Source organism: Lissotriton helveticus, chromosome 8 (genome assembly GCF_964261635.1).
Source record: "Lissotriton helveticus chromosome 8, aLisHel1.1, whole genome shotgun sequence".
Lineage (NCBI taxonomy): Eukaryota > Metazoa > Chordata > Amphibia > Caudata > Salamandridae > Lissotriton > Lissotriton helveticus.
Genome location: NC_136069.1, coordinates 1,180,675,159 through 1,180,701,273, shown reverse-complemented (window position 1 = coordinate 1,180,701,273; position 26,115 = coordinate 1,180,675,159). Strand labels below are relative to the sequence as shown.

The 26,115-nt window shown below is 50.2% G+C and overlaps 1 protein-coding gene across 1 annotated transcript in view; it reads left to right on the top strand.

Moving 5' to 3' along the window:
- Window positions 1-26,115, top strand: part of SCML2 (Scm polycomb group protein like 2) — a 747,375-nt gene that overhangs the window by 627,955 nt on the left and 93,305 nt on the right. The gene's annotated exons all lie outside the window — the stretch shown is intronic.

Genomic DNA, 26,115 nt, shown 5'->3' with positions numbered 1-26,115 from the left:
TCCGTAATTGTACCTGAGATACCTATTTATTCCACAACGGTACAGGTACATCTCCATTATCTTGACATGTAGAGTGTGCACCAGATCCCTCAAACCAGTCTGTGATATGAAAAAGGAATACTGATGATGTGATGAAAGCCATTTTATCAAATACTTTTCCTGGAGGTCTTGGTAGGGCAAATAAAAATATAATTGAGCTCCTGTAGTTTACTTTCCCATTTGATTTGAATAATGCTTCCGACTATGATTTGATAATCACATTTTACAAACCATGTACTTAACTATATGAGCTCTGACATGTTATAGCTATATTATCACACAGAGAAGAACCTATTTTGTTCAGATTTTCAAGGTAAATCAGTACAATCTGTTTGAAAGAATGGTCATTTGGCTCATGCTATTTCCTCAACCATTACTCATTTGCCTTCAGCAGGCCCCACATCCTTTGGGACCTAAAAATTATTCTGAAATATTACTTCTTTAAAAAGCTAAAAATGTGCAGTGTAAATAAACTTCTGTAGTAGGGGATCTCTGTGTATAGTCATAATCTAGTGAATAGTCCCGCCCATGTGCGGGGACCCCGGAGCAATCAAACATAATCTCTTAAACTGTCTTCTTTGCAGTCCTGCATAGACACTTAAGAGAAAATCAAAGACAAATAATGCAGCCTATAATCACAAGGCTACACTGGCCAATACTTCAACTTAAAGTGAAAAGGATAGCCAAATAAAATCAAATTTTACACATATTGCCAAGTTTCACCCATCGAGAAACTTCCCTTAACCAAAATCCTTGAAATGATAGAGAGGAAGGGTTGGACAGACAACCCCCATAGGCTTCCATTATGTGTCTGGAAAAGGGATGCCGTGCCTTTAAGGAACTCTCCAGAGACCCTTGGTATCCCAGGATGCACAGCCAAAGTAATTTTACTTTCCGTTCTTTTTTCCGGCTCCTGCTAGCAGGACCCTGGAGCATTGAGCTCTCCCTTTTTGGGTATTTCTTCAATTTTTGGCACTTTTCCAGTGTTTTGAGTTTCACTCGACGTCTAGGGTCTTCCTCTTCCATTTGCTGTGTTGTTTAACCAGTTTTACCACATCTTATTGTCGAAAATGCCAGCTTTATTCGACAAGTGCCCTGAGTGTGGTAGGAAGAAGGCTAAATCTGACCCACACAGAGTATGCATACTCTGTCTCCCTTCCACCCATGTCCCTGACTCCTGTGATATCTGTCACTCTTTCTCTAGGAGGACCCTGCGTGACAGGGAGAAGATTAGTCTCCAAGGCCTGGAGCAGAGGAGACATGAAGAGCCAGGTGGGACTTCTGGGCATGGAGGGACTCAGTCATTGTCCTCTGCCCGTGCTTTGGCCTCTGGGGGGCTCCCCAGTCAAGAAAAGGCCCAGAAAAGGCACAGATCCAGGTCGACGTCGATAGCTTCGGCGTCGAGAGGTATGACTACCATCTGCTCCCCGTCGACCCAGGGCTGTGGGTCCAAGCGGCCTCGACGTCGAGGGGCAGGACGTCGAGACCTCGGACGAGGTCGACGTCGAGGACTTCACCGGCATCGACACACCGTCGACATCGAGATTAGTCCAGGAGGCGACGGCGTTCGCCGTCGACGTCGAGAAGAGGTAAGTCAACGTCGAAGAGAAGACATCGAGGAGTGCGTCGACGTCTAGAAGATCGACGTCGAGGAGTAGAAAGTCGAAGAGGTCGACGTCGAGGAACGAAAAATCGACGTCGAGGAGACGTTCAAGGACCAGGACAGTGTCCCCGGCCTCAGTGGTCAGTCTGTCGTCTTCATCGGCGAGCTCCCGGTCGCGGCGACGCCGGTACTCAGCCAAAAAGAGGTCTGCCTCCAGAACATCTTCTTCGAGGCCTGCTCAGAAGAAGAGGAGAGTGGTGAGGTCATCGGAAACGGAGTATTCACGAACCTACTCACCTTCTAGGCCCAGGACGCCTACACCTCCACTGCTGCCACCGAGGATGCCTCCTCCGCAGCTTCCTCCTTCAGCAACGATTCCTCCTCCACTTCCACCGCCTCCTACACCGCCCCTGCTTCTTCTTCCGCCGCCTCCCCGACCTCCACAACCTCGACCTGAGGTTCCGGCTCCGACTCCTCCGCTTCCGCCTCCTCTAAGACCGGCGACTCCGGCGAGGCTCAGGAGATCTAGATCAAGGTCTAGAGGAAGGGATCGCAGTAGACACCGCTCCTCCACGAGGTCCCGTCACCGCCATAGGAGGGACAGGTCGCGGTCCCGGTACATGGGCTCCTCGAGTGACCGGAGGTATTCTCCAACATTAGCGGATTCCCCTCCTACGAGAGTGTCACCTGTGGACGACATTGTGACATTTCAGGAGGAGCTGGTGAGGGGGCCAGCGAAGTTAGGGATCACATTGACGGTACCCACGCCATCTACCTCTGTGATCTTTGAGACTTTGCACAAACAGCATCTTTCTCGCCCGTTGTTGCCATTGGTGCCAGGACTGGAGGAACCAGCCACGGAGCTGTTTCTGACCCCGGCGTCGGTAAGGTCGGCTCCATCTAGGGCTGCAAAAAAAGTACAGGCCACCGGATTCTGATCCGGCGTTCTTGAGGTCAGATCCTGTACCGGATTCTGTCATCGTGACAGCAGCCAAGAAACCGCATGCTACTGCTCCGTCTTCTACGGTGCCTCCGGACAAGGAGAGCCGTCAGATGGATTCAGCCGGACAGAAGGTTTGCGGTACAGCTGCCACATCAATGAAAGCGGCGAGTGCCTCACCGCTCTTGGGTCGCTATGACAGCGCTTTGTGGGAGTCTCTGCAACAGTTTATCGAGCTCCTCCCGAGGAATAGGAGGGAAGACTTCCAGGAGATATTGAACGAGGGCATGATGGTCTCCAATCAAGTCATCAGCTCTGCGGTGGAGGCCTCTCTCCTGGCGGCTCATGGTTATTGCCATGGCATTAATTTAAGACGCCATTCCTGGTTGCGCCTTACCTCTCTCAAACCGGCGGCGCAGCAGAGTCGCAAATTTGCCGTTCTCTGGATCGACGCTCTTCGGGGTGCATGCGGATGAGGAGATGGCCCGCATGAAGGCGGAAGTAGAGACATTGAAGGTGGTTGGTTTGGAGAAACTAAAGGAACCACTGAAGTCCTTCCGTCCGTTCCAGAGGAGATATGGTTCCCAGAAGCGAGGACAAAGTCGTCAGGCTGGCCAGCAGCAACAACAGCAGCAGCAGTACCAGCGGCAGCCTTTCCACAAGCGTCATAGGGGCAGAGGCGGCCAGCAGTCCTCCTCAGCGAACAAGGGCCCGGTTGGGTCTAAGCCCTGAGGTGCTACTTCCTCCCTCGTCCGTTACCCGCTCCGGTGGGGGGAAGCATACAAAATTACCTGGCAGAGTGGAGAAAAATTACTCAGGTCAAGTGGGTGCTGAATATTGTTTGCAATGGATACAGTCTTCGTTTTGTCAGCCCTCCTCCAGCAATTCCACCGGTTCGCTCGCAGTTCCAGCTGCGCTAGGTCCAAGCGGAGGCCGATACCCTGTTAAGAAAAAGGGCGATAGAAGGCGTCCCTCTGTCTCAAAGGGGAAAGGGACTTTACTCAGGGTTCTTCCTGGTGCGCAAGAAGGACAAGAACGAGTTCAGGCCCATTCTGGGTTTGCAACAAGCAAACAAATGGATTCGCAGGGATACATTTTGCATGCTGTCTTTGCACCAGATCTATCCTCCGCTACAAAGAGGAGACTGGCTTTGCGCAATAGATCTACAGGATGCGTACTTCCATGTGCCCATTGCATGGAAATACCGGAAGTTCCTGGGCTTTCTAGTCAGCGCCAATCACTATCAGTCCACCGTACTACCGTTTGGACTGAAGTCTGCACCCAGGACTTTTTCAAAGTGCATGGCGGTGGTGGCAGCGCACCTGAGAAAGAACAAGGTGTTTGTCTACCCGTACCTGGACGACTGGTTGATCAAAGCCTCCACCTTCCGGGAAGCGCAATTGCACTTCAACAGGACGGACGTTCTGTTGAACCAACTGGCGTTGCACATAAACATGTCCAAGTCTGTTCCGACTCCTGTCCAGTGCCTACAGTATTTGGGAGCCTCCATCGATACTCTTTCAGCAAGCGTGTCTCCTTCGGAGGAGCGACGCTTATCAATCCGTCGGAAGGCTCGGGCTCTCATAGCTGTTCCATCTAAGACAGTGAGGACGGTGTCTTCTCTACTGAGGTCGATGGCCTCTTGCATCTTCCTCATGCCACACGCACGCCTCCACATGAGGCCGCTGCAGGAATGTCTGGAGGATCAGTGGGACCAGAAGCGGGGGAGCTGAGACGACAGGATCCGGCTGTCCCTTCACGCTCAACAGTCCCTGAGATGGTGGTGATCAGCAGAGAATCTCCTCATAGGGGTTCCATTCCAGAAGGACATTCCCATTCGGACTATCCTCACGGATGCTTCTCTCCATGGCTGGGGAGCGCATTCAGCCCATCTACAGATCCAGGGAACGTGCTCCCCGGCGGAATCCACGTATCACATCAATTTCCTGGAACTCAGAACTGTTCACTTGGCACTGAAGGCCTTTCATCCGTCCTTCCAGACCAAGTCCTTGCTTGTACAGACTGACAATACGACCACAATGTATTACCTCAACAAGCAGGGGGGCTCGAGATCGCGCACACTGTCACAAGAAGCGCAGGCGATCTGGCACTGGCTGCTAGCCAGAGGACTGACGATAACGGCTACCCATCTGTCAGGTGTGCAGAATGCTCAGGCGGATGCACTCAGCAGGCTGGTGCAAGAAAACCACGAGTGGGTTCTAAACGACGAAGTGCTAGGAAACATCTTCGACAGGTGGGGCACTCCGGACGTAGATCTGTTCGCCACCGCCGAAAACAGAATATGCCGAGACTTCGCCTCCAGGTATTACCAACCGGGGACTCTGGGGAACACGCTATGGATCAGCTGGTCGTACAGCTTTCTGTATGCTTTTCCACCCATTCCCCTGATTCCGGCGGTACTCATCAAGCTGTCTCAGTCCAGAGCACGGATGATCCTCATTGCTCCGGAGTGGCCCCGACAGTGGTGGTTCACGGACCTGCTTCACTGGTCTCTCCCACCCCACCTGTGGCTGCCGTGTCGGCCGGACCTTCTCACGAAGTTCAGGGGGCAGATGGTGCACCCCAACCTCTCATTGTTGAGTTTGGCGGCATGGCTCCTGAGATAGTGCACTATGGACGCCTGAATCTCCCTGACGATTGCATGAATATACTCAGGGAGGCTAAGAGACCTTCCACTAGGACTTCCTATGCTTACAAGTAGAAGAGGTTCTGCATTTGGTGCACTTCCAAGAACTATGATCCGACGACCTGCAAGGAAGATGTCATCCTTCCATACCTTTTGCATTTGGCTCAGTCTGGCCTTAATTTTCATGCTATTAAGGTTCACCTCGCAGCATTAACTGCGTATAGGAAATGCCCTTCAGAGACATCCTTCTTCCAGATTCCTGTGATTAAAGATTTTTTGGAATGAGTGAAGAAAGTGTTTCCTCCTGTTCGGCGTCCTTCGCCTTCATGGGAGCTGAATGTGGTGCTGTCCAGGTTGATGAAGGAGCCTTTTGAACCCATCCATAAGGCTTCTTTGCAGCACTCTTCATGGAAGGCGGCCTTCCTTGTGGCCATTACATCGGCCCGCAGGGTGAGTGAAATTCTGGCGTTGTGTTGACAAGAACCTTGTACTGTATTTCATGCTGCTAAGGTTGTGATGCGTACTCACCCTAAGTTCCTTCCTAAGGTGATTTCTGATTTCCATGTCAATCAGACTATAACTTTACCTAAGTTTTTCCAGAATCCTTCCACTCCAGCGGAAAGGTCTCTGCATTCCCTGGATGTCAGTAGGGTGTTGAAATTCTACTTGGATAAGACCAAGGACATTCGTAGGTCAGACCAATTGTTTGTGAATTATGGGTCGGTCAGGACTGGTCTTGCCACCTCAAAACAGTCCATCTCGAGTTGGATTGTGTCCTGTATCCAGGTATGTTATCAGAAAGCTAACACGACCTTAGGAGGTAAACCTAAGGCTCATTCTACCAGGGGCAAAGCAGCGACAACGGCTTTGCTACGTAATGTTCCCATTGCAGATATCTGCTGGGCTGCCACTTGGAAGTCGGTCCATACCTTTGCTAAGCACTACTGTCTGGACTCTGATGCCAGGGCAGATGCTCAGGTTGGGCAGGCTTCGTTGAGAAGTCTGTTTGCACAGTAGTGGTGTTGTCTTTTTCCTCCACCGCCGGATTGGTTGTTGAGATGGGCTTGCCATTCTATTCACTAGATCTGAAAGAGACACGTTAGTGATAGATTCCTTACCTTAGAATATCCCCAGGCGTCAGACTGGATCCGGAAACATTTGTGTAGCAATACCCCTGCGCGTCGGCAGGCGGCTCCGCGTCCGTCGTCGTCAGCGCCGGAATGACGTCGTCGGAGTACTTAGACGCCACCCATGCGTGACGTCCGTTCTTCTTTTTTCCGCGCCAGCTAGCGCAGATCCGGAGAAGCTCTACCCCTTAGTCATTTTTTGACTAAACTTTTTTGATCTTTTGATCATTTCTCTACTCGAGTCTTCGACTCAGACGGTGCCGGTAGGGATGCCTGGGTTTAAACCCTGTTCCAAGTGCGACCGAATGATGTCGGTTACCGACCCCCATCGCCGGTGCCTCAAGTGTTTAGGCCTCGACCACGACGACCGCACCTGCTCCGACTGCCGGGCCCTGACGTCTAAAGCTAGGCGGGAGCAGTCCCGCAAGCGACTTGAGCTCCGGCAGTCGGCCCCGCGCCGCTCCAGATCCCGGTCGAGGGATTGGTCGCGGGGTTGGACTCCTCGCAGCTCCGGGAGTGGGCATCGGTCGTCAGGATCCAAGTCCTCAAGTAAGAGGCATGAGAGGTCGGAGAGACGTCATCGTTCCTCCGACCCACCCCGACGCTCGCGCGTTGCGGCCTGGGGTTCGGGTGACACCACTCACGCAGCTCCGACGGAGTCGCGGACGTCGCCGCCTGCCCCACACCTTCGGGTCCCTGGGCATGATGCGAAGCCAGATGAGGTCGAGCGGTACCTCATGGCCATGACTTCCCTCCCTCCTCAGCCGGGTTCCGTGGCGCCTCCGGGCCCAACAGCCCCGGCTGGAGAGCCTAGCGGGTCGGGTGCTTCGTCTCCGCGCCGTCGGGTGCTTCGGCCCCGCCAGCGCCGCATGCCCTCCCTGGATCCGCTTCCGGATCTGGGTCGTCGCCGGTCGACCTCACGACCTCACTGGCGCCGGCCCTGCGGGTGTCGCCCCCGGCGCCCACTATGGACGCTGTCCCCGATCCTACACTCGGTCCGGTTCCGGCGCCGCTCTCGACAGCCTTTGGAGATTTATATTTCCACGAACCGGCCCCGTCTGTTGTTTCAGATGCACAAGTTACTACTTGTGTAACGATATATCTGTAAGAGACATTAGTTAGTGATAGATTCCTTACCAACCCACCCATCCTCCCCGTTCTGCAAACCGATATCTAGGGTTAAGGTCATCCCCTTTCAGGACCCTAGTTTCAGGGCACCAGTGTTGGTTCTATCATGGCTCTGCGTATCTGGCGCGGAAAAGCTGTGTATCAGAACTGACGTCAGCGCGCATGGGCGGCGTCTAAGTACTCCGACGACGTCATTCCGGCGCTAACGGCGACGGACGCGGAGCCGCGGACAACACCTGCCGGTGCGCAGGGGTATTGCTACGCAAACGTTTCCGGATCCAGTCTGACGCCTGGGGATATTCTAAGGTAAGGAATCTATCACTAACTAATGTCTCTTACAGTTATATCGTTACACAAGTAGTAACTTGTGCATTATGATTATACACAGAGATCCCCGAATACAGAAAGAGTAGTTTCTTGCCTGTAACTCCAGTTCTGTAGTAGGAGTATCTCTGTTATAGTCATAAGCGCCCGCCCTCCTTCCCGGTGGAGAAAATGATAATGTACTGTATGCTACAGGCCTTGCTTTATACACCTTCAAAAAGACCTGAAAGTAAAAGGACTTTGGCTGTACATCTTGGGATACCGAGGGTCTCTGGAGAGTTCCTTAAAGGCACGCTATCCTTTTTCCAGACACATAATGTCAGCCTATGGGGGCTTGTCTGTCCAACCCTTCCTCTCTATCATTTCAAGGATTTTGGTGAAGGGAAGTTTCTCTATTGGTGAAACTTGGCAATATGTGTAAAATGTGATTTTATTTGGCTATCCTTTTCACTTTAAGTTGAAGTATTGGCCAGTGTAGTCTTGTGATTATAGGCTGCATTATTTGTCTTTGATTTTCTCTTAAGTGTCTATGCAGGACTGCAAAGAAGACAGCTTAAGAGATTATTTTTGATTGCTCCGGGGTTCCCGCACGTGGGCGGGACTATTCACTAGATTATGACTATAACAGAGATACCCCTACTACAGAACTGGAGTTACAGGCAAGAAACTACTCCTTTAATTTTCTATGTTTGAGGATGGAAGTCAGCCTTTTGACCTAACCTTCATGAAGGCTCTGCAGGTCTTCGATTTTGTGACTCCATTAAAAGCTGCAGCTTATTCAAGTTGGGAATTGTCCATAAAAGCAGATATTATAAGAAACTTCATTAGATACAAAGAATGACATTCTCGAAGAACAAGCTTTCATTTTTAATTTTACATTTTCCAGTCCACTCTGCTACTAGCAAAGTAAAGTCATGCCCCTCTGTCTTTAATTGTATTAGACAAGGAGGCCACCACGTAGGAACATTAAGGCAAGATGTCTTCCCAAAATGCCTCTGTGCATGAGACAACCTAATAATAAATCTGCTGTAATGTCACAAGACGTTCTTCCTGTTAGCAAAGAGTGTGCCTCTCCAGTTGAGGAAGGCTTTACCTGTTTCGCAAATTCCCCTACAAGAACATTCAGTGTTGGAAAACCTAAATGAAACCCATGTTCTGAACGTTCTTTCAGTACTATCCTGACTTATAACGTTTCGGATATCTTTGTCAGTATTTAAGAGATACTTACTATTGGGTTCAAATAGTTACCTCCAGAAAGCAAGAATCGTCTAGGACTTTATCGCCAGAGTCTTCATAGATTTCATGAAACTTGTGCTGCATCCTGTTAGTATAATAGTATATGAACCCACTTGTGCTATTGCTTTCTTTCCACTTAATAATTAAATTTCACATCCTGGAGGTGATGCAGATGGGAGGTTTTTGAAGCTATGTAAATCTACCTCGCTGCATGTTTTCACCTTTCCATCAAGTAAGAATATTGGCAGTGCTTGTGATTTGCTAGATACAGTTAACTCTATCATTACCAACACTTTCTACATTAAATTCCACCTGACACTGTTCACGCATATACAGAGTTTTGGTCGTTTTTCTTCAGCTACTAGAAGTACCTGTTTAGCCTTATCTGGATGACTGCCTGATCAGTGTTCAGTCTCCATCCAAGATGGTGCTGTGTCTTCATATTGTATGTAAAACTCTTCAGAGAATAGGTTTCTCAGTCATTCAAAGCAGGATCTATTGCATACCTTTTTTAACCATCACAGCTGACAACGGGATTTATAGACTTCTTCTGGGTTTCAGTTACTGGCCATGGTGAAACAGGTAATCAGGTATTTTGGCACTTGGTTTGTGACATCAAGGTGGCTGGAAAGATTTCCTGCCCCCTGTATTTATGTATCTATATTTGCAAGTCTCTTGTATTTATGAATCTATATTTCCAAGACTGAGAAACTTTAAACAGCTTCATCCTGCCTTTAAGACATTGAGGGGTAGATAAGTAAGGAGTTTCTAAACAAGAGCCCTACTAAACCTAAAATCGTGGTGTTTGGCCCTTCCCTTGCTAGCATGCCCACCTATGGCGATAGGCTGTGTGCCAATACCACTTATCTGTTATACACAATTTCTTAAAGTGGTCTGAAAGTTGTTGATGAAAAACATCTTTCAAATAGGGCTGGCCTTTTCAACCTAAGCACCATCCAGTAGATGTGTTCCCTCCTAGTTAACTACATAAAAGCAGCAGTCATGCCACTAAGTCTCTTGAGTCTAGAATGTGCAAATAACATCTGCCTCATCTTCCAGAAACACTCAATTCAGGTACCACAGCACTTCTAGAGTCCAGAAAGGCATACTCTGTCTCACTTTAATTGATTTGAATGTGTTTCATCATCAATTGTTTTTTTACTTTCACTGGTAGTCTGTGTAGCTCTTCTATTAAACTGGTAAAAGATACCAAATAAAATTATGAGAACCCCCCCCCCCCAGCCCTGAAATATAAAAAGCCAAATAACTTAGAGATGTTTTTAACTGCCCCTGTCTTGTCTTGCTAATCATCTTTCAGTACCTCATGTGACAATTTTCGATGCTTCCTCAGTTCCACACTGCTTTATCTAGAATATAAGGCAATTCCCCAAACCTTCCTTCCACTGATGAACCAGGGAAGCTGGTACTCGACAAAGTAGCTTAGTCGCATACAGCATCCCTGATGAAAATGTTTCAGTCAGAATGCTACGAGAACATTTTCTAACAGGAAGCCTAAAAAGGGCATGTGGCAGCGTTTATTTATACTCCTGAACTAAAGCAAGGCATATATACCCTTTAAAGTTTTCTTTAAATGTTGTACTGTCTTTAATTACTAGCTTGCATGGATGATATGTGAAAACTGGTGGGCTCTTTAAAAAACGTTGATTGCAATATATGCTGCTGTAGATCACATGCTGTGCACATTCCTGCAGTGAGGACCCACCCTGCAGACGATATGTCTCTGAAGCCTTAACCCCCATCTAATGACACAACCACCTATTACATGGTCAAACTACGTGCAGCAAGCCGCTACGAAGTTAAACACCTTATTCAGGAAGAGAAAGATGACTTCCTTATCAAGACCCTCTTGAAAACAGAGTGGGTTGTGCAGTTCCTGCCGATGCTTGGAAGCATTCTCAGATGCTCCACTGACATTTCTTAGACAAGGAAAAACATGATTGGCCACTCTGAGGGTGGAGGAAAAAATATAACCCAGCATCACAGTACCCTATCTTCTTTCACAGATATGTCCACCTTATTTCCTTGTCATCCACACAGAATATAAAAGGGAATTAATGCATGGCATAGGGAATACCCCACCACCGGACAAAGAGAGTAAAAAGATTGATGATGCAAGCAAAAGGTGAATTAGAGGTGCTACCACAAAATGCCGATTCACCAACTGATGTCTCCAAGTACGATGTCCGTGATAATAAATTGAGGCGCTTATTCACCCCCGTACAAAAAGCGAGGGAAAGATATTGCAAAATAGGGTCAAACAGTTTTTCACGCAAACATATGATGTTCCTTGGTGCAGCTGATTGTTATAGCTTCCTCGAGACCAACACCATTATCCTTCTCTGCCGCCAACTTGCCTTGGAGTGTCTGGTTTCAGCTCTGAAGTGCAACACACTTGCTTGACCTTCGATGGCAAACACCTCTTTGGGCCACAAGCTGACTCCATGCTGGAGAAAAATAAAATGGCCACTGATACTGCCTAGGCAATGGGAGGTCTCTAACAAGAAGCAAGCAGTCACAAGCTGCAGCAAAAACAGCAGATACCCCACAATGACTGTATTACCAGATGCAGCAGCCCTTTCAGGTAGTTTAAGCGATACCAAAGGGGATGATGGACGGAACGTTAGAGCAAATCAAACATTCACCCCCAGTCAACTGATCTGGGTTTTAATCCATCATCATTCTTTAGCTCACTCTACCACTCCAGTTCAGACATGGCCATATGCAAATCAGTCTGCCCCTGTGCCTAATGGGAACAGTCCAGCCCGAACTGCCAAGCCATGTCTTCCCTGGACCGGAAACAAGCATCCTGGCACCGGTTTCGGGTTCATAACCCTCATCAGCCAGACTATCTTGAATCCAGTAGCAAAGTGAGCAAGGGACCCACGTCTGGGCATACCCTGCCAACTTTGGGCGAACCAAACAATACCAAAGGGGATGATGGAGAGAGCATTAGAGCAAATCAAACACTCACCCCCAGTCAACTGATCTGGGTTTAATCCATCATCATTCTTTAGCTCACTCCACCACCCCAGTTCAGACATGGCCATATGCAAATCAGTCTGACGCTGTGCCTCATAGGAACAGTCCAGCCCAAACTGCCAAGCCATGTCTTCCCTGGACCGGAAACCAGCATCCTGTTCTCCAGGACTTTCTAGTGTGATCTTGGTTCGCAGACCCACCACCGGGGTCTGTATTGCTGGGGTATCTATTCTAAGGTAAGGAATCTAACACTAACCTGTTTTTTACAGATGCACAAGTTATTTACCTTCGGTAACGATATATCTGTAAGAAACAGTAGTTGGTGTTAGATTCCTTACCGCCCCACCCATCCTCACCGTTCTGCGAACCGATATATAGGGTTAAGGACATCCCTTTCAGGGCCCTAGTTTTATGGCACCAGTGTCGGTTTCTATCATGGCTCTGCGTTCCTGGCGCGGAAAGCTATGTACAGAACTGACGTCAGCGCGCGAGGGTGGCGTCTAAGTACTCCGATGTCATTCCGGCGATGACGACGACGGGTGCGGAGCCGCAGACGACGCTTACCGACGCGCAAGGGTCCTGCTGACGAAAACTTTCCGGATCCATCCTGACGCCTGGGGATATTCTAAGGTAAGGAATCTAACACTAACTACTGTTTCTTACAGATATATCGTTACCAAAGGTAAGTAACTTGTGCTTCATGCTGAGTTCGTTATATTCTTCCTTGCTCTTCTTCATTCATATGGCCATCCAGCCAACCTCATAGAACATGTGATGATTCTACCTTGAATTTTGGAATCAACATGTAAAAACTGCAGGACAGTGATTCACCGGTAGTTTATGAGGCCTAGAGTTCATGGAGGGACTCTTGCACTGAGGCACCTTCTAAATTATTTCAATTACATTTTTCTTCTGGAGTAGGTATTTGGTCCTGCCTGTCACTCCTGGTAGTTACCAAGCATTTGTAATACAACTAGGGCTATGAATGCTGGAATTATCTTAAAAATATGTTTTCCTTTTTCCTTCTAATTTTACATTCAAACCTGAATAGTTGTTTACATTGATATCCGCTCTTGATTCTAGACAATGCTCAATAATATCCTGTTTTACCAAGAGTGATGAATGATATCTTTCTTTCCTGTAAGAAGTGGGCTATTGCCGCTTTTCTGTTTATTCATGCTGCAGATACTTCAGAAGGTGCATTCATTACTCTTGTTACAAAGAGTTGATAAACACACAGAAATAATTGCAGATTTGCCGTTTAAGGTCTGAACGGGAATAAAGTTTTAAAAGCTATTTCGGTACATAGATGTCACATGATCTGAGTTGGTAATGTTAAGCATGCTTACTAATGAATGGCTAACAGTGTTGTCACACATTACTCATATGTCTTGGCTCTTTACAGTTTCTAACTTGTGGGTATTCTTCTGCCTAATAGCGTGACTGGAAACTGGTTTTATAACTGTTAAATCATTGTTTGCATATGCACACGAATGTGTCATACATTGACATTCCCCTGTCTCTGCATTTATGCATATCCTTGCCTTTCCCATTTTTCAACTTTTCACTGAGTATTGAGACCTGTTCCCCCTCCGCCTACTATTTTACTCTTCTCCTTTTCATCTCAAACTTATCGACTGTCTCTCCGTGGAACAGCATTGGGTGCGCATTTGTGACTTGTGTACTATGATTATATGAGTTTCCTGCTTAACAGTCAAGAATGCATATGATGTTGTATTCCATCCTTAGGAGGAGGAATCGGTAAGGGTTTAGAGTGTTTTAGCGTCTGGGGTTTGGTACTGAGAATACATTCGGCCAGTAAAATAGATTACCTTTCCCATGGACCCTTTTGATATGGAAAGACTGTAGCAGTATGGAATAGAGCAAGTCTCCCCTTCTGAACAGGGTGTTTTCTACATGTTTTATCTAGCATTTGAGCATGACTTCCTGTCTGGGTGACAAAGGGACAAAGTTGCAGTTGCCTCCAGTGACTCTGGAGAGTTGCACTGACTAAAAAGAGTGCCAGTCCTCCTTGCTGCGTCCTGTTCCACCCCAGCTGATAGCTCCAGATCAACATTGTGACACTTCATCATGGCCTTTCATTGCTTATATGCCTATGAGAAAGAAAACTCTAATTGGGGGGGGGGGGGGGCGTAGACATCGTCTCTGATGCAGGTGTCAGTGACGAAGTAGTGGCATCCGATATTTGCGAAGACATTGAGAGTAAGGACAAATATGCTCTGTGGCAATTTCGAGACCATCCTCCAATGTCACTTCTGGAGATCAAGCCCCCATGACCACCTAGCAGGTTTAGGACATTTCAAAGAAGTTACACTCTGAACCAGCGGTCTCTCAGTGTTTGGACAATAAATATCCGGGTCCCAAAGACAATCCAGTATTTGTCCCTGGGAATCCACTTCTTATTACCCAGCTCAGTCGTATGTGGGGATTCCTGCTTCCCTTGTTGGCATAACATCTTCTAATCCGTTTTGGAGACAGAAATACCTCATCCATCCATTCATCCTTGATTTCAATCTGAGATGTGTCATCCTAACAAATGATATGCCTTCCGCTTGCCTCATCTGCAACCCATGGTCACTGCTGCCTCTTCAGAGTATGAGTGGGGAACTCACCGGGACAAGCTGTCCATCACTATCTTATGGTTTAGAGCCCTCCTGATGGGCTTTCTTACTAGCTTGAAAGCTCATCTTTCAAATGGTGAGATGCAGATTGGTGAGATGCAGATTGGTGATGATGCACCTGGACCACAAAAGTGTTCCTATGTTTGAAAATAGGACGGTTAACATGCCCAGCTGCTGGCACTGGCAATGAATGGTGGTAGGGGGCAATTAGTCATTTGAGAAGACAAGGATCACAGAATGGGCAGCTTGAACAGACATCACCACGCCTCTTGTGAGTGAGAGATTGACTAGGGGTGTATTTTGTGGCCTGGAGTAGTTCAACCATTAACATTTCTGCAGCTTACCTGAACTCCTGAAGCAACCAGTTCATCAGGATGTACAGGAAGGGCCACATCCTTTTGGAACAGACTGATATTGGACTCCATTGATGCATAGTATCATTCAGAAGATCATGGGCATACATGAGTGCTTCTCTTGGGAGTGGTCTCAGCTTAGGCATGCCTATTTGTGTCCTCTGGGAGGCTTTTTTCTAAGTGCTCAAAAGTGAGAATTCTATTTATTCCTAGGAACCAAAACCACGAGTACTGGGTCAGTGACAGAAGGGTGACCTTTCAAATTCTCAAATATTCTGGTAGACGTGAATGAGTATTCGAGCCAAGTTCATGGGACGATGTTAATGTCCAGCCAGAGTTGAGGTTACACAACACCTTAATAATAATAATTCAAGAATATCTAAATATATTTAATGGATATAAACTCCTGCCGAATTTACCTGAAGCCATACCAGTGCCAAATTGAATCCGGAAACTTTTCCTATTTCTATCTTCCACCGATTTCATTAGAAGCTTCTTGCAGCACCATCGCAAGTGGTATGACAAATGCAATAAAAAGAGGCATGTGCTTCCGTAACACCTGTTCTGTTTATCTGATAGAGACTACTAGCCTCAGATTCCTTCATGTAGAATTATCCCCAGGCGTGAGATTGGATCTGGAAACATTTTGCCACAGCATCCCTGCGCGCCGGGTGCGGGTCGACTCCACGTGACTCCGCCCAGGCTTTGTCCACATATGTGATGTCATCGAGGTCACATAAGACCAGCCCCAGCGCGCCTATGTCAGTTTTTTTCTTTTCCGCGTGCAACGCGCATCCGATTCTTGCCACAAGCCTGTTTGGGCCCTCTTTTTCTTTCTTTTTGTGGAACAGTGTGCGAATGCCTTCGGGCTTCAAGACTTGCATGTCGTGTTGGCGTCTTGTCAGCGACGGACCCTCACCTCATTTGTATCTTATGTTTGGGGGAGAATCACCCACCACTGATTGTATGGCGTGCCACCATTTGAAGCCAAAGTTGCGACGGGAGCGCCGGATGAACCTTCTCTCGGCGCGTCTCTCCAGGTTGACTTCCTCCCCTCGGTCTGCTTTGGCGGACAGCTTCAGATACGGCCGCGGTCGTCGTCCTCGCCCTTCTCCGATGTCACGTGAGCGTCGCTCCCCGGTCGGTAAGAGTCACAGTTTGTCCCCGGGTCTGGTTTCGGGCCTGCCGGGGGTGTGGGCTCTCTGCGGGTGATGCGCCTCCGAGTGTCGTCCTATCCACTGTTTCCCGGTGCTGGGGCGTAGAGAGTCCAGATGGAGACCTACGCGGCCGCTTTGCAGGCCTCGCTGGCGTCTCCTCCTCATCCTTCCACCCCTGGGGCGTCGGCGGATCCCTTGCCTTGCGCGGGGCCCTCCGCTGCGCCGCCGGCGGCTTCGGCCCGGGTGCCGACTGGTTCGGATCCAGGCTTGGAGAATCTGGCGCTGCTCCTCTGGGGAACCTCCATCAGGTCTCTGCCTCCCCCTGTGGTGTCGCGGGAGGTCGCCGGGGCTCGGGTCGCATCCCTGAGCCCCTCTCGGTCCTTTGACCAGGTGGTCCTGTCTAAGGCCGAGGTGACGCCGCTATGGCGCAGGCAACTGCTGGAGCTTGCCGAGCCACAGGGGTCGGTGGACCCTCCTTGTCCCGCTCCGGGTCGTGGCTGGGTGAGGACCCCTTCGTCCCTCTCCGGGACCCTCTCGTCCCTCCCAACCGGCGGCAGCCTCGTCGGAGGGCGAGTCGGAGGTTGAATCGTCCCTGGCGCCGCCACATGTGTTGCTGGGCGATCGCCGCTACATTCTGGGCCGTGGCTGGCAGAAGGCTTTGTGTCACTCCCCAGGGCCATCTCGTGCCCCCCGCGCAGGCGGCTGCCTCGGCGGGGGTCGAGTCAACGTCGCTCCGGCGCCGTCCTGGAGCCAGTTCGACTACGGTCCCCGATGCGGTGTGACTTGGAGGAACCCTGTCCGGCGACACCGGGTGGTGCCGATGTTCTGCCTCAGGCGGCGGACTCTACGGCTCCGCACAGGAGTCGTGCTGTGGATTTGTCTACGGACACTCCGTCTTCTCCGGAGGCAGGCTGTATATTGGTGTTGTCCTCCCAGGAGGCTGGTCGCCGTGTGGTGTCTTTTTCACCGGCGTTGTCGAAGGGCGTGAGGCAGAGGTGTTCGTCGGAGGATCGGCAGGTCCCTCATTCTTCGGCTCCTTCTAATTTCCAGATCTGGCCCTTGCCTGTCCGGCTTGGCTCTGTGGACGGCCGCCTTAGTTTGCAGCCTTCGCCCACGCTGGAGTTGCTTTCTCCACTGCGGGGCCCGACGGAGGCAGGTGTGGCCTTCGCGCACCCGGTGTCCACAGCTGTGGGCATTCTGCGCATGGGGACCCGGTTGCTCCTTTTCCAGCGGACCATCTCTTGGAAGTTCTCCACCAGTTCTGGTGGGAGGGAGAACTTACTCCCCTTTGAGGGTTCGCTCATTTCTTCTCTGGAAGGGGCTTGGAGGCGTCCTGCCTCCGGCGATCTGGTGCCTCAGCACCTTTTGCACTGGCATCTTCCGGTGCCGCGTGACCCGGCGTGCCTTTCCCTCCACCCCTCTGCTGGCAGTCCGCTTTTGCATGCGCCTTTCCTTCCCTGCCGCCACTGTTGACCCTGCCGTCCCGGGAGGCCCGCTGACTGGACTCTTGGTGGCGCAACATGTTTGCCTCGACCAGCGCAGCCCTGCGGGTCCTTAACACCTTGTGTGTTTTGACTAGGGCCTCCTCTTGTTTGTGGGACTCTGCTGACTCTCTGGGGTCCGCAGCTTTCCAGGAGACGTCCAGGTGGACTTACAGCATCATGCTGTGGATGACCGAGAGCTAGCGGCGTTTATTCTCCGCTCTCGACATCTCGGAGGTGCTGGGCCGGGCCATGGCTTTCTCAGTTGCCCTTCGTCGCCATGCTTGGCTTCGGGACGGCGTGTTCCCTGAAAATATTCGGGAGCGGCTCATTGATATTCCGTTTGACGGCAGCCTGTTGTTTCATGGCCCGGCTGACTCCGCCATTCAAAGGATCCTGGCAGGGCTCCGTCCTCCTCCTCCTCCTTATCTTCCTCCTCCTCCTTCCCCTCTTCAGTGACTGCAGAGTTGGGCTGGTTCTGGGCCTTCTTAGGCCGCTTGTTCTGTCTGCGGAGGGTGCTTTCTGGCCATTGGGTCCTCTTTAGGACTTTGGCACTGTTGGCTGCTGGACGGCGCTTTTTTGCCTTGTGTGTGTGTTTTGCTGGAGTTGTTGCGCAGACTCGACCCTGAGACTAGGCCTTATGCTTTGCTTGGGCTGCTTGTCAAGCCTTCTGCGGTATGTTTTTCCCTGTGGCCCTTTTTGTTTTTTCCTCTGCTGCAGAAGTTCTTCCATAGAGGGTTCCCATTTTTTGGGACTTAACGTACCCTATGTAGGGTAGTGGTAGCTGTTATATAGCTTGCGCTCCGCTAGGGAGCTCTGGTCGCCTTCGGGTGCCGGTACTCCCTGGCGTTTCTGTATGTTGCTTTTGCTTCTTGGGATTGTGTGCGCTGCCCCTCATAGTGTTGGGGCCGGGCATTTCTCGCCTTCCTGCCCCTGTTCTGAGGGCTGGGGTGATTCTGAGTGCTCCCTTGTCAGGCTAGACTGACTGGTCTTTCTGGGGCTGCTTTAGCAGCTTATGACTGTTGGCGCTGTTCTGGTTGACCTGTTGCCTTCCTTCCCTCTTTTCCTTGGGCTCTCTGGGCTTCTTCTTCTGCTTCTTCCTCCTCTTCCTGTCTTAGCATTGGATGGAAGCTCTGTTGCCTTGTGAGGGAGTTGGGTGCTTCGGCCCCTCTAGCCTTGCCCTTAGTTCTTCTGCTGTGAGTGTACGGGCCTCCTCAGTCTCTTTTTCCTCATATACCCTCTGGGGTCGCTGGTGTTCTCCTTGTGAAGGCTCCTCTTGCCTGGCAGGATGAAGTTTCTCTTCTAGCCCTCAGATCTGGTCCACTGTGGGACCTTCTGTTCCGTCCAGGCTGGTGGGGTCCTTTCGCAGATCCTCCTTCCCCGTGGGTATTGCTAGGGTCTCTATTCTAAGTGAAGGAATCTGCAGCTAGTAGTCTAGTCTCTATCAGATGTACAAGTTACTTCGGTAACGATGTATCTGGTAGAAATGCTGTTATGCACCAGGTCAAGAAGTCTTTCTGCTTCTACAGTGTCTAGGGTCATTCGGGGTAATATCGTGTGGCTCCTTCATATCCTCCCTGTCTCTCATTGCACCTCATGGAGAAAGTACAAGCATTAGTTAGTAAGCTGAAGTAGACTACTATTCTCGCATCCTAACCAATAGGGAGTCTAAGGAGCTCTATTTTATGGGCCAAAAAATGTTTTCTTCAAGAAGTACGGCTTTTGAGGTCTTTCAGTGCTACATGTTTATTGGCAAGGTACACTCATTTGATGTGGGTCTGGCTGATTTTGCTTTACCTTCAATGCCAGAACTAAGGTTTTTTTTGTAAGCGGCATCTGATAGAGACTACTAGCCGCAGATTCCTAAACATAGAATTATCCCCAAGTGTAAGACCTGATCCGGAAAAATGTCTTTGCCACAGCATCTCTGCGTATCAGGGGGCGGTACCACTTGACTCCGCCCTGATCTCCGCGGGTGTGACGTCAGCAAGGTCACATAAGCCCAACCACGGCCCGCCGACGTCAGTGTTTCTCTTTTCCGCGTGCAACGCGGATACGGATCGTGTCCTGACCTGTTTAGAGGCCTCCTTTTCACGTTTTGTTTCGTGGAACAGTGTGCGAATGCCTTCGGGCTTCAAGTCGTGTACTGATTGTGCACGTCAGATGTTGGCGACGGACCCTCACCCGATATGTATGTGGTGTTTGGGCGAGCACCATGACTCTACAGACTGCGAAGCCTGTCAGCACCTCAAACCGAACTCACGGCGTGAGTGCCAGATGAAACTGCTGTTGGCCCGCTTGTCCCGATTGGTGTCGTCCCAGCGTCCGTCCCCTACCTCAGAGACCAGGAGCCACCGATTCTGCCTGCGGCTTCGCCCTACACCATGGCCCCAGGGGCGTCGCTCGCCAGCTGGTAGGTCCTGTAGTTTGTCTCTGAGGCCTTGTCCTCGTTTAGCAGAGGGCGCGGGTTACAATCGGGACGTGCGCTCCCGTCAGTCGCCACCCTACCTGCCCTTTCCTGACGTCGGGGCGACTAGGGCCCAAATGACAGCCTACGCTGCAGCTCTGCAGGCTTCTTTGGCCTCTCCTCCGCCTCCTGAGATGTCCGCGGATCCCTTGCCTCGTGCGGGGCCTACCACGGCGTCGCCGGCGGCTTCGGCCCGGCACCGAAGGTTTCAGCTTCAGGTTGCAGTAGGATGGTGTTGTCAAAAGGTGGTCCTTTGGGGCTCTGCTCTTCGACCCATTGCGTCCCTGCCTCGCCGCAAATCCCTACGGGGCTCCCTGTGGCGTCGCAGGCGATCTCTGGGCCTCAGGGCTTGTCCCCGAACCCCCTACGACCCTATGAGCAGGCGGGTGCCTCTCCAGAGGCCGAGCCGGCGTTGTTTCAGCGCCGGAGGCTTTCCTCCCCGGCGGTGCCGCGGGTGGAGGCCGGGGCCTTGGGTGCTTTCCTGAGTCCCGCTCGATCATCTCCACGGGCGACCGCCCCGAGTGAGGTCGAGCCGGTGACTTTTTGGCGCCGTTCCCTAGCCGCACCGGCTCAGACCCCTCCCAATTCTCCTAGGGAGCCCGTGGTGGAGGAGGTCGACCTGGCGCCACCGATGTCCACTCAGGCGCCGGTCAATGTCGAGCCAGCGCCTGTGGCGGATTCCACAGCACCGTGCCGGCGTAGGGCCTGTGATTCTTCTCCTGAGGAGATTCTCTCCTCTCCGGAGGTTTGTCATCTGCTGGTTTGTTCCTCTCCTGGAGACAGGGCGCCGCATTGTTGCCTTTTCACCAGCATCTTCCAGGGAGGGCTCCTCGCCATCCCCGCGGCTTAAGTCCTCTGACCCTCCTTTCCCCAGTCCGCGGTTTGGCCCTCCACCAACTTCTCCACCTTCCACTCGTCCGTGGAACCCCCACCATTCCGGGGCTGGCCGCTCCTCCGTATGGCTGGACTTGGGGACGGACGGCTCAGTTTGCAGCCATCGCCCATGGAGGAATTGTTTTCTCCCCCGCTGCGTCCTACGGAGGCCAGTGTCGTCTTCGTTTAGGCTATTTCCACGGCAGCTGCATTTTGCGGATGGGCGACCCCTTTCCTCACAGATAATCTCTTGGAGTGTTCTCCACCAGGGCTCTGGTGGACGGGAGCTGCTCCACAATTCTCTTCTGGGGGCGCCCTGGCACGGGTGATCCGGTGCCTCGGCTGCTCCTGCATCGCCACCGTCCTGCTCCGCACGACCTAGTCTGCCTTTCCTTCCACCATTCTACTCAAGGCTCTCTTCTGTGGACAGCCTTTCCGTCCTTGCCTGTGGTGGTGTTTCCCCCTTCTCGGAAAGCCCGGTGTTTGGATTCATGGGGGCATAACATCTTCGCTTCATCCAGTGCTGCCTTGCGGGTGCTCATCACTCTTTGTGTATTGACCAGAGCTACCTCCAGCCTGTGGGATTCTGTGGAGTCCTTTCTTTCTCAGGTTTCCCATGAGGGTGCCCGCGCTGATCTATGGCACCATGAGTTGGATGGTCGTGAATTGGCTGTGTTTATTCTCCGTGCGTCCTTGGATGTGGCCGATGCTCTCGACCGTGCTATGGCTACTTTTGTTGCTCTCCGGTGCCATGCTTGGCTGCTGGATGCTGTTTTTCCTGAGAATATTAGGGAGCGTCTGGTTGACCTGCCCTTTGATGGGGTCCTTTTGTTTAAGACTCATGCAGACTCCGCTATTCAGCGTCTCCTGGCAGGGCTCCGTCCTCCTCTCCCTCCGTAAGCTGGCTTGTTGATCCTCCGGGGCTTGATGGGGGGCGTTATCCCACCTGCTTCCTGGAATCTGGTGTTTTGAGTGACCCGTTTGTATGTTCTGTGTGGTTTGACGTGCCTTAGAGGTCCCTTGGTTGCCCCTCTCTTCTGTTGGCTGCTGGTCAGCCCTTTTGGGAAATGTGTATTTTTTGGCTGATTGCTAAGTCTCTGTGGTTCCTACCACAGGTCTTCTGTTCTTGTCCTCTGATGCAGGATTTTTTTCCCTAAGAGTGGTTCCCATGTTTTCTTTGGGACGTGTCTTACCCTATGTGGGGTACTTGCTATTGTGTAGCTCTGTCCTACACTGGGCGGGTGTGGACTCCCCTTTGCGGATTCCTCGCCTTTCCTGGTGTCGCTGTATGCCGCTGGTGCGGTTCCTTGCTCCTTGTCTGGGCGTAGCTTGCGCTGCCCCAAGTTCTATCATTTCAGTATCCGCTGTATCGCTGGACCAACTTGGTATGCCGTCTGCGGCGTTCTGATGTGGTGTTTCCACCCTTTTTTGTCCGGCGTTTCGGCCTGGTCCTCTGTCTGGTGTTCCAGGCCTGGGATTTTTCCTGAGTTTTGGTTGACTGCCTTAGTCCGTCCTGTGTTTGTCCCCTCCTTTTCTCTTCTGGCTGGTCCCACTTCTTCGTGGGTCAGTTTATGTCCAGAACTGCCCACTTTTGGGGTTGTTCTGGATTTCCCTGGCCCTTGCCTTCGTCTTGGTCTGGGTACTCAGCTTCTTAGTACTGCCAGCTGACGGCTGTGCATGTCTGTGCATGTCTGCTCTTACTGGTCCGCAGTCGGGGGCCTTGGCATGGGTCCTTGTTCTCCTGCCTCTTGTTCTGCCGGAGTCTTGCGAGACTACGTCTTTCTTTTCACGCCTGCCTTTTCACGCCTGCCTTCTGGCAGTGGAATCGTTCCTGCCTTGTTCGTTGCCTTGAGGCTGTGGCCGGTTCGGCTGTCCCTTTCACTGTGTGTTTTCATGTGGTGGGCTTTGCCTCCATTTCTACCTCTTCTCCTTGGAGTTTGGGGTGATTTTTTTTTCCTTCCTCGGTACTCCTCTGCTGTTGTCGGGGCTTTCTGGTGGATGTCCTTGGTACCCTGGCTGGGCTTGGGGTGTCCTGGCCGCTCCTCACCTCGTCCTTGCTTCCTTCTGCTTGGTGGGGAGCTGGGCCGCCCTTCTTGCCCCCTTTACACATCCCCTGTCGGGCCCTGTGTTTTTCCTACTGGGAGGCTCTCTCGCAGGCCCTCCTCCCTTCTGGGTATGGCTAGGGTATCTATTCTAAGTTAAGGGATCTGCGGCTAGTAGTCTCTATCAGATGTTCGAATTACTTACCTTCAGTCACGATGTATCTGGTAGAGACGATTCTAGCCGCAGATTCCTTCACGTCCCGCCCTTCCTCCCCGTTCTGTGAGGACCTTAGGCTTGGTATTCTGCACTCGCCTACCTCCGAGTGGTCTTGTCTTCTGCAAGTGCCCTCTTTCACTTCCTCCCTAGCAGGATGCTTTGTTCTGTTTGTTTGCATCCGCTCCTTCCTTTCTGGTAATTGGTCGGAAGGTTCATGTGTACTTCTGCATCCCAACACCCTGGTGTTTCCAGTGTGGGGCTTCCTCATAATCTTCTCCCTTTTTCATTGCTTGAAATGTCTGACTCTTCTGCAGTCCTCTGAGTTGGGGTCTCTTGGCTATGCTTCGGGCTGTAGCTCTTACAGGGGAGGCGCCTCTCCTTGCTGGTGTTGCTTTGGGGTTAAAGTGTCATTGCTTTCTGTTCTGGCCTTGTTGTCTCTTACTGTTGAGGGCTGGGGTTGCAGGCCTCTTCGTCTGTTGTGATGTCTGTTGCATGCCTTCTGTCTGGGGGGGGCAGTCATATTTGCTTGCAGGGTTGCTTCGCAGTAGCTGTGCTCTGCTCTGCTCTTTCCCACTATGACTTTCGGTGCCATGGTGTCTGGCACTTCCCTGGATGGTGCTGTTCCTCACTGCCCTTTTTTCTTCCTTTTCTGTTTATCTGATTTTTTCGCACACCTTTCCCATATTCTCACAGTTTTTGTTTGTGATGGCTCCGCGTTGTGGCGCGGAAAAGTTCTCGGAAGAAAACTGACTTTGGGGAGCTGGGGTGGCGCTTATGCAACCTTGCTGACGTCACGCCCGCGGACGACGTCAGGTCGGAGTCATGTGGTACCGTCCCCGGCGCGCAGAGATGCTGTGGCAAAGAAAATTTTCCAGATCCAGTCTTACACCTGGGGATAATTCTACGTTAAGGAATCTGCGGCTAGAATCGTCTCTACCAGATACATCGTTACCAAAGGTAAGTAACTCATACATTACTCACAGGTGCTGAAAGAAGGCAATAAGTTGACATTCCAGTGCTGAAATACTCTGAGTTTGTGTAAACCAACAAACTTTCATCTTGACCCCTCTCCAGCACCTTATCAAACTGGAAAAGATCAGAAAGGTAATATTGACAGGGCAGAAATGAAACATTTTCCGGTGTGGAGTGGGAGTTTCTCTGTTTTTGGGGATTTAATATTTTTAATGGTCTATATTTTCACCCTGGTGCACAAGTGTGTGTGTGTGCACTTGCTCTGCACAATTTCACATGAGCAAATATATACACATGGAAACCTGCAATTGTCTCGGGTTTCCAGGCCTACTTCTGTATACTCTTATAAATTCCTGAAAGTCCAAATCTACACCAGTGCAAGATCATAGAGCTGTGGGTGCACATTCTTCACTTTTTTTTTTTTTACTTTACAGAAAGGGATCCATATTGGTTGTACACTGCCCACTTCGGTTTTGCATTAATTCTCCATTATTAGTTATCGTTAAAAAATGTCTGTAACCTTCCTCCAATATGTTCTTTGCTTTCAAAATAAAACAATCAGTCTTGCTTCCATTCTCCTGCATGTTTTTGTTTTCTAAGAAGCATTCCAATAGTTTTATAAATAGCCACAAATTGATACATTTTGCTAGTATGTGTACACATGTTTATATTTGAACTATTATCAGTAATTCAAGCTTAGCTTACTGCTCACTTATTTTCATTGAGCGCTCGCTCTAACAGTATAGGCTTTTCATTAGTGAACCATATATTCTATTTGAATATCTCATACGTTTGAATGAATATCTTGCCTTAACAGGAGACAGTCCTCTCTCTATCTACCACTCTGCATTTGTGCTGCAGGTGGTGAGCTGCGAAACCTCACCCCTCTATACATGCAATATGGGAGAAAAAGACCCCTCTGCCAATCAGATAGCTCTATTTTTTACGTTTTGTCTCTTGCAAACCCAACAAACCAGTTTTACAAAGTTTTTGAACCTTCATTTCTTAGAAACTACTGAATGGATTTACACACATCACAAAAGCATGTGTTCTAGGCTAAGATATAGCTTTCAGCCAAATTTGCTGTAGTTCTGTTCACCTGTTTTCACTGTATAATTGTTCAGTTTTCCTATGGAAGAATGCTTGGGGGAAGTTGTGTTTTGTGACCTCCATTTTTAGGTCGTGCTGGCGTTGCAGCACATGCACTACTCGCTTGCGAGATCTATAGTTGTCATTATTCTGTTGGGTTCTTTGGAAGTGGGGTGGAAACTCAACCCATGATTTTTATTAGCACGCGTCATAAACGCTCTCTTTTTACTGGAACGCAGACCATGAACTCCTTTTGAGCTGCAGATAACACAAAAACATATATAAATGAATCTCAAAATGACCAATTGACCAAGGTAGCTCAAACTATTGGGTCACTTACCTAATGTGAGTTAACAAAACGCATGTTCGATCATCCCGAGTAGAAAAGTATACAAAGTTGATTTCAAACTCCGCAATGTGAACTGGAAGCGGTTACGCGTCCCGGAAGATGATCGTATTGAGGGAATATGATAATGGAGGTGGAAAGCAGACTCAAGAAACGTCTTTAACTGGTGAAAAACAGACTAGCTTTGACATAATAAGTCAAAATATATTCTGGTATAATGGTTTCAAATCCATCAATAACTTTGTGACTTACAGGAGCCATGAATGTACTCCTGTTGCGTAAACCCAATAGTGTATTCTCTTGTGGACGTTGATTGGATTCAACCACTTTGTTGAAGAAGTGTTTGAGTCTTAAATTTCGGAGGAACTTGTACAAGCTGATTTCGGCTTCAGGAATGTTGGATCAATATGTCGGTACAAAAGAGCACCCTTT